This window comes from Rhinolophus ferrumequinum, chromosome 4, assembly GCF_004115265.2.
Source record: "Rhinolophus ferrumequinum isolate MPI-CBG mRhiFer1 chromosome 4, mRhiFer1_v1.p, whole genome shotgun sequence".
Lineage (NCBI taxonomy): Eukaryota > Metazoa > Chordata > Mammalia > Chiroptera > Rhinolophidae > Rhinolophus > Rhinolophus ferrumequinum.
Window position 1 is genome coordinate 101,996,985 of NC_046287.1, and position 6,516 is coordinate 102,003,500.

General features: G+C 48.3%; 1 long non-coding RNA gene across 1 annotated transcript; it reads left to right on the top strand.

The window, feature by feature from the left end:
• The first annotated feature begins 2,787 nt into the window (after positions 1–2,787).
• On the top strand, positions 2,788–6,209 carry LOC117021554 (uncharacterized). Its single transcript, XR_004422881.1, has 4 exons — positions 2,788–2,906; positions 3,301–3,548; positions 5,306–5,461; positions 5,892–6,209. It is a non-coding gene; the product is annotated as an uncharacterized LOC117021554 (long non-coding RNA).
• Positions 6,210–6,516: the final 307 nt, after the last annotated feature.

Here is a 6,516-nt window from a genome sequence, read left to right on the forward strand (position 1 = left end):
GCTGTGACCGCCTTTGGGGGTGGCTCAGAGTTGAGGTGTGAGTGTCAAGGTGAGCCAGCCACATAAACACAGGGCAGTAAGCAGAGTAGGTAGCAGGACGGCAAGTGCAAAGGCACTGAGGTACGGTGATTCCAGTGAGTCCAGGCACAGAAGGGCTGGGCAGAGGGAGGAGGTCCTGTGAAGGTCAGCAGGACTCTGGGTGCAGGAAGGTGGAAGGCCTCTTTGTAAATGCCTTGGGAAATGGGGAGGTTTTTGAGCTAGGAACTGACTTGACCTGATTTGTTTATAAAGATCCTCTATTGTTCAGAATTTGCTGTGAAATCGTTTGGGGAGAGGGGAGAAGTGGGCTGGCCATAGTTAAAACAGGACTGGCTGTGAGTTAAATATTGAAGCTGGGATATTATATTCTCTCTTATTTTATGCATGCTTGAAAATCGCTATAATAAAAGTTTACCAAAGAGCTCTTTAAACTGCAGAGGAAACAGAATGGAAAAAGAACCCTTTCCTGCAAACAGCCAGACAAAACAGGACAAGAGCACAACATCCCCTCTGGCCGCTGTGCGGACAAACTGGGGATTAGGAGGGACGGAGTGGGAGGAGGACACCAGTGGTAGGACGTCCGCAGCAGTCCAGGACTTTGCTGCCAGGCTTGGCTCAGGGAAAGCAGGAGACAGCAAGTGGGTCTGGGCGTTTGGAAACTGGAGCCAATGGGACTTGCTGGTGGACGGCTGCGGGGGTGTGGGAGAGGGAGGGGTCAGTACCAATGGTTGTAAGGCAAGTCATTATCTCCATGTGTAGCCTTTGCCACTAGAGGGGACTGTCATCTGCGTGGCTTGATTAGTTGGAGAAAGTGTACTAATCACTTCTTAATACCTGTATTTTATGATGGGTTTGACCAGTGGGGACTTGCTGACCCTGGAGGGACTGCCCCCTATGGTTGGTCAGTTTCTAGAGATGTCAACACCTCACCTGTGAGAGCACTTCACATGCAAACCAACCATCCACAGCCCACCCCCCACCCCACCTCCTTTATCCCCTGGGCTCTCACACTCAGGCCACTACGCTCAGCCGAGGGCCAGGTGCCAGACAACCAGGCACAGCCCCTGTGCCCCAGCGCCTCCTGAAATTATCCAAGCCAGCAGAGCTAAGCCTGCTGACCCTGCCTTGTCCATTCCTTCCTGTGGAACAGCCACAGCGAAGGCCCCTGCTCACAGTCCCTGCCTGTTTCCTGCCTCCTGACTGGCCCTGCGGCTTCCCCGTGTGGCCCTGCATGCCCCTGTCTCCTGGGGACTGTGAGTCACAGGCCGTCCTTACAACGGCAGTTGTCTTCTGGTCTGCGGGCCTCCCCGTACCTGAGTAGTAACACAATTACATTTTCAAACAGAGGGCACTCGCCCGGTGCCATCTGAGGGGCACGAGGAAGACCTCCTCTCCGAGCTGGGTGGCCTCCCTCATCACGCGAGGCCTGGAGGCCTTGCCTTCGCTTGTCCACTGCACAGACCTGTGTCTGCCGCCACCCTCCTGCTTCTAGGTCGTGTTGTCAGCCCTTTATGACTCAGGGAGCGGAATCCCAGTGGAACTGCTCTCTTCTTAGCACCCAGTTATAAGTCAGGTTGAAAAGGGGGAAATTTGATGAGAAGAGAGAGAAAGCGAGAAGGATAGTTTACCCACGGGAGCTCTCTGAGGCCACAGGCCTGGCAGGATACTGAATGAGGGGCGTGGGCGGCCAGTGGGGCCACGTCAGGACACCATCACCTGCAGGGCTTTAGAGACAGGCCAGGAAAAGGGGGGCTGAAGGTACCAGAAAAATCCTACAAGGTTCTTATAAACAGGGTGAGTGGTAGCTATGCGGCTGGTGCCCTGGAGTTTGCAGTGCACTCGGTCCTTCCAGAGGGTGTAAGAAGTGAGGGGGTGGGAGGGGGTCTCACTAAGTCACAGGGACATTCTTTGCTGTGACAGGGACACTCATGCTCCCCTTGCCAGAGCTTTGCTGGAAGAGGCTGCCCACCAGCAATTCCATCTCCTGTGCCCCTGCCCAGTACCTGTATCGCTGTGGGGACATGTGGCCGTTGGGCTGGAACTGAGTGTAAGCTGCGTGTCACTACTGGAGAAGAAGATGAGGTGCCCAGGGGACTTGCCGTGCTCTCTTGCCCATCCGCGGTGATCTGGAAGGCCAGGTGTTGACGATGGAAGTACCACATGCTAGAAAGATCCTTGAGTTATTTCTTGGAGGACTGTGTGAGCTGGAGCATTCTGATTAGGCTTCACATGAGTGAGAAGTAAACTTTTACTGCATTAATTTAAGCTTCTGAGATTTAGGGATGACTTGTTACAGCAGTTGGCCTTTTTGAACACTACAGCTTCCTGCAATGAGTGGACAGAAATCTCATGGAGAATTGAAATAATAAGTAATCCCCAAATGATAATTTAGCCAATAATTAGAGCCTTGGTCTGAGTAAGTCTCATGTGGGAACACTTAAAGAGAAGCAAATGATTCCTGCCCACTCTGTGATAAGGGTTGTTAATGACGTCAAAATGACCAAAAACGCTGAGCCAAAGAAGGAGGCAGTGGAGGAGGAGGAATGAAAAGCCTTGAAAATTGCACAAACTGAACAATCAAACCCTGAAAACATCTCTTAGCCAATCTTCAGAGGGAAATGAGAATAAGAAGTATTGCAACGTATAAGAAGTATTGCAATAAGAGAATAAGAAGTATTGCAATAACAAGTATTGCAAGAAGTATTGCAACGACCACTGAATCAGCCATCCATTTATTCAGTAAACATTTCGAGAGCTGTGTCTGTGCACAGTGCTAGGTGCTGGGTATACCACAGAAAATAAGTGAGACACGGTACTTGTTCTGAAGGACATCACAGTTCAGTTGTGGGAGATGGAGACAAAGATGAGTAAGTAAAACAATAACCGAAACACCTGCAACTGGTATCAGGGGCTGTGAAGGAGTCAAAACAAGGTTCGAGATGGGGCAACTGAGGGAGAGCTCTCCCCCAGGACCTAAGGGAAGAGAATGGTGGGCTATAGGCTGAGACTGTGTGAATGTCAGGGCTGGGAGAGAGCAGAGGGTGGAGAAGGGGAGCATGAAGCATTCCAGGCAGAGGGGGTAGCATGTGCAAAGGCCCTGAGGCTGTAAGTCTGTACATGTTTGAGCAGCTAAATAAAGACCGGTGAGAGACAAAGTGGGGAGTGAGGGAGAGTGGCATGAAATGAGATAGAAAGAAAGAGAGACTGCATCACACTGAACCTGGGCTGAGGTGAGAATTTTGACCTTTCTTCTCACTTCAGCTTCTCACTGCTTCCTGGCCTTTTTATTGCAAAGGGCCCACCGCCATCTCCATCCCAAACACTCTGGAAGTTTTACAGACAGCCTCTTTGCAGCCTTGCCCTGATGGGTGGCTGGCTGCGTGAGGGTGAGCAACGCCCAGGTGGGGGCTTCCTTTTGCCAACTCCTCCAGTTCCCAGCCAAGAGAGGCCGGCACCAGACACGGGACGCGGCTTCCGGGCACGCCGAAGGCTGGAGCCGGGCTTGCTGGGTAAGCGAACCTGGTCATCGCTGCTGGAGCTTTCCACGCTCATTCCCCAAGGAGCCAAGTCAGCAAGTGGCTGCCAGAAGCCTTCACATCCTGTGCTTTCGGGATCAGGGAAACACACGCACAACCAGCATCATCCTCCCAGAGCCCGGGCAGAAAGCCAGCATCAGTGGGGAGTGACCTACCAAGGAGAAAAAGCAAGTGAATCCCTAGGTGCTCTGAGGAGTGGGTGTGAAACCTCCTGCCTGGGCGTGGTGCTGGGTGAGCAGGTCCCAGTAGGGGGTGACAAAGGCACCACCAGGCACCACCATGCACAACCCGGGCCTTCCCCCACGTTCTCTCTGACACCAGCTGGCAGCAGCCAAGCTCTGCCCTTAGGAACACTCAGAGCTGTCCACACCATTCGTTGTCACACAAGCCACACTGCTTCTGATAGGGCCAGCACAGGCAGGTGTGGAGGGCTCCATCCTGAGCTCTTTCCTGAAGGAACCCCATTTTTTTCCCCACTCAATTCATGACCCGTAGACCCATTTGAAAGACTGGATTTGTCTAGGGACAGACCAGACAGGATTTGTAGGTGCTGCATAGTTTATTTGATTCAGCAGAAATCCCCAGGGGGTGGTCGAGAGCTGTGTCAGCACCTGCAACGGAAGAATCAGAATCACCAAGTAATGGGTCTAAATTGGCAGGGTTTCATGCAAGTCCCACCAATCTTCACATCTACAGCTGCCATGGGTCATGTGAAATATACGTAGCTTTACTATACTGTTTCATTTGCTTGAATATCAGCCTGGATGCAGATCATCAGAGAATGGCTCGGGGTGGAGAATTTAATACGAGAACCCAGCAGGGGCTGCCAAGCCACATATGTGCTAATATTGCAATTTCACCCCTGGACATAAGGTTGAGATTAATTTAGTGAAAAATATGAATTCACAACGTATTACTAGTCACCTTCTGAGCAGGAGAGAAGAAAGGACCCAGGAGGATAGAGGAAGCATGGCGTGTATTTTGCTAAATGGCAAAAGTGGGGAACCCTCTGAGAAAGGGTTCAATAGAGAGCACGGTTTTTCTTTGCCTTAACCACTCAGCTCCACAAAAGCTGTAATACAAAAGCTGCCATCGACCTATATGAGTGTCACTGTGTCCTTGTAGTGGACACTGTTCATTTGTGGACACTAAAATTGGAGTTTCATATCATTTTCACGTTATGAAATCTTTTTATTTGCTTTTTCTACTGTTTAAAAATGTAAAGGTCATTCTAGGTTCGTAAGCGGTGCAAAAGTATGTTGGGGGCTAGATTTGGTCCACAGAGCATTGTTTTCTGACCCCTGAAACGGTATGAGGATTCCCTATACGCATCACCCCATTTCAACAAAAATCACCTCGTGGTCAATCCTGTTTCATGGACCCCCTGATCCTTTCCTACTCTTTGGATGCTTGCAAGTAAACTCTAACCAACAAATTATCTCATCCACATTCATATTTCAATATTTAGCTCTAAATGAGGAAACTACAACGTCTTTATCACACCTAAAAATACCAGCAATGATTTCTTAATACCATAAAACACCCAATGGGTAGTCAGCTTTCCCAACTATTTCATCGTTGGTTATGAGTCCACATTTTGGATTTTGTCCCCTACAGTGTTTGAATCAGGATATAAATAAGATCCATATATCCCAGTTGCCTGACAGGTTTCCTAGGTCTCTTTTGATCCACGAGTTCCCCTTTCAGCTCCCTTCTGTTTTTCTTTACAGATTAATAGTTGAAGAACTTGTGCTTCGTTCTGTAGGGTTTCCTGTAGTCTGCGTTTTGCTGATTGCTTCCCTGCACTGGACATGTTGCTTTGTTCTCCATATTTCCTCCAATTCAATGGTATTTTCTGCCAATTGGAAGTAAGAGCTAAAGGCTTGGTGAGACTCAAGTTTTCTTTTGGTTTTGGCTTGTGTTTTGGTAAGATTACTCTATGGATGATACTGTGTTCTCTCTCTCTCTCTCTCTCTCTCTCTCTCTCTCTCTCTCTCTCTCTTTCTCTCTCTCTCTGTCTCTCTCTCTTCTTTTTTTTCCTTTTCTTATTTTTGTATGTTAGCAGCCATTGACGATTACTGCCTACATCAAACCCTTTAAAAAAATATATAAATACTTTATTTTTAAGCACTTTTTAGATTTGCAGAAAAATCCAGCAATAGTACAGAGTGTCCCCACATACCCCTTCACCCCTCCATCTCCCATATTATTAACATCTTGCAAAAGTGTGCTGCATTTGTTCTAATGCATGAGCCAATATTGATACATTCTTATTCAGTCTACTGTTTACATTAAGGTTCGCTCTTTGTTTTGTAGGATTCTATGGTTTTGACAAGCATGCGATGACACGCGCCTACAGGACCACGCAGAATAGCTTCACCCCTACAAAAACCCTCTGAACCGCACCTGTCCATCTACCCCACCACCCGAAGCTAACCCCCTGGCAACCACGGGTCTTTTTATTGTCTCCATAGTTTCGCTTTTCCAGAATGTCAAACAGTCGGAATCATATGTGGCCTTTTCGGATTGGCTTCTTTCACTTAGCAACATGATTTAAAGTTCCTCCACGGCTTTCTGTGGCATGACAGCTCATTTCTCTTTTTTTGTGTGGAATAATATTCCATCATATGGATGTACCACCGTTTGTTTATCCATCCATCTACTGAAGGTTCCACTTTGGGGCACTTATGAATAAAGCTGCTATAAACATCTCTGTGCAGGATTTGTGAGGAAGTGAGTTTTTTACTAAACTGGGTAAATACCAAGAGGTACGATTGCTGGATCATATGGTTAGAGTATGTTTAGCTTTGAAGAAACTGCCAAACTGTCTCCCACAGTGGCTGTACCATTTGCATTCCTACCAGCAGTGAGTGAGAGTTCCTGTTGTCCTATGTCCTTGTCAGCTTCTGATATTGTCGTTTTGGGGTTTGGGCCATTTTAA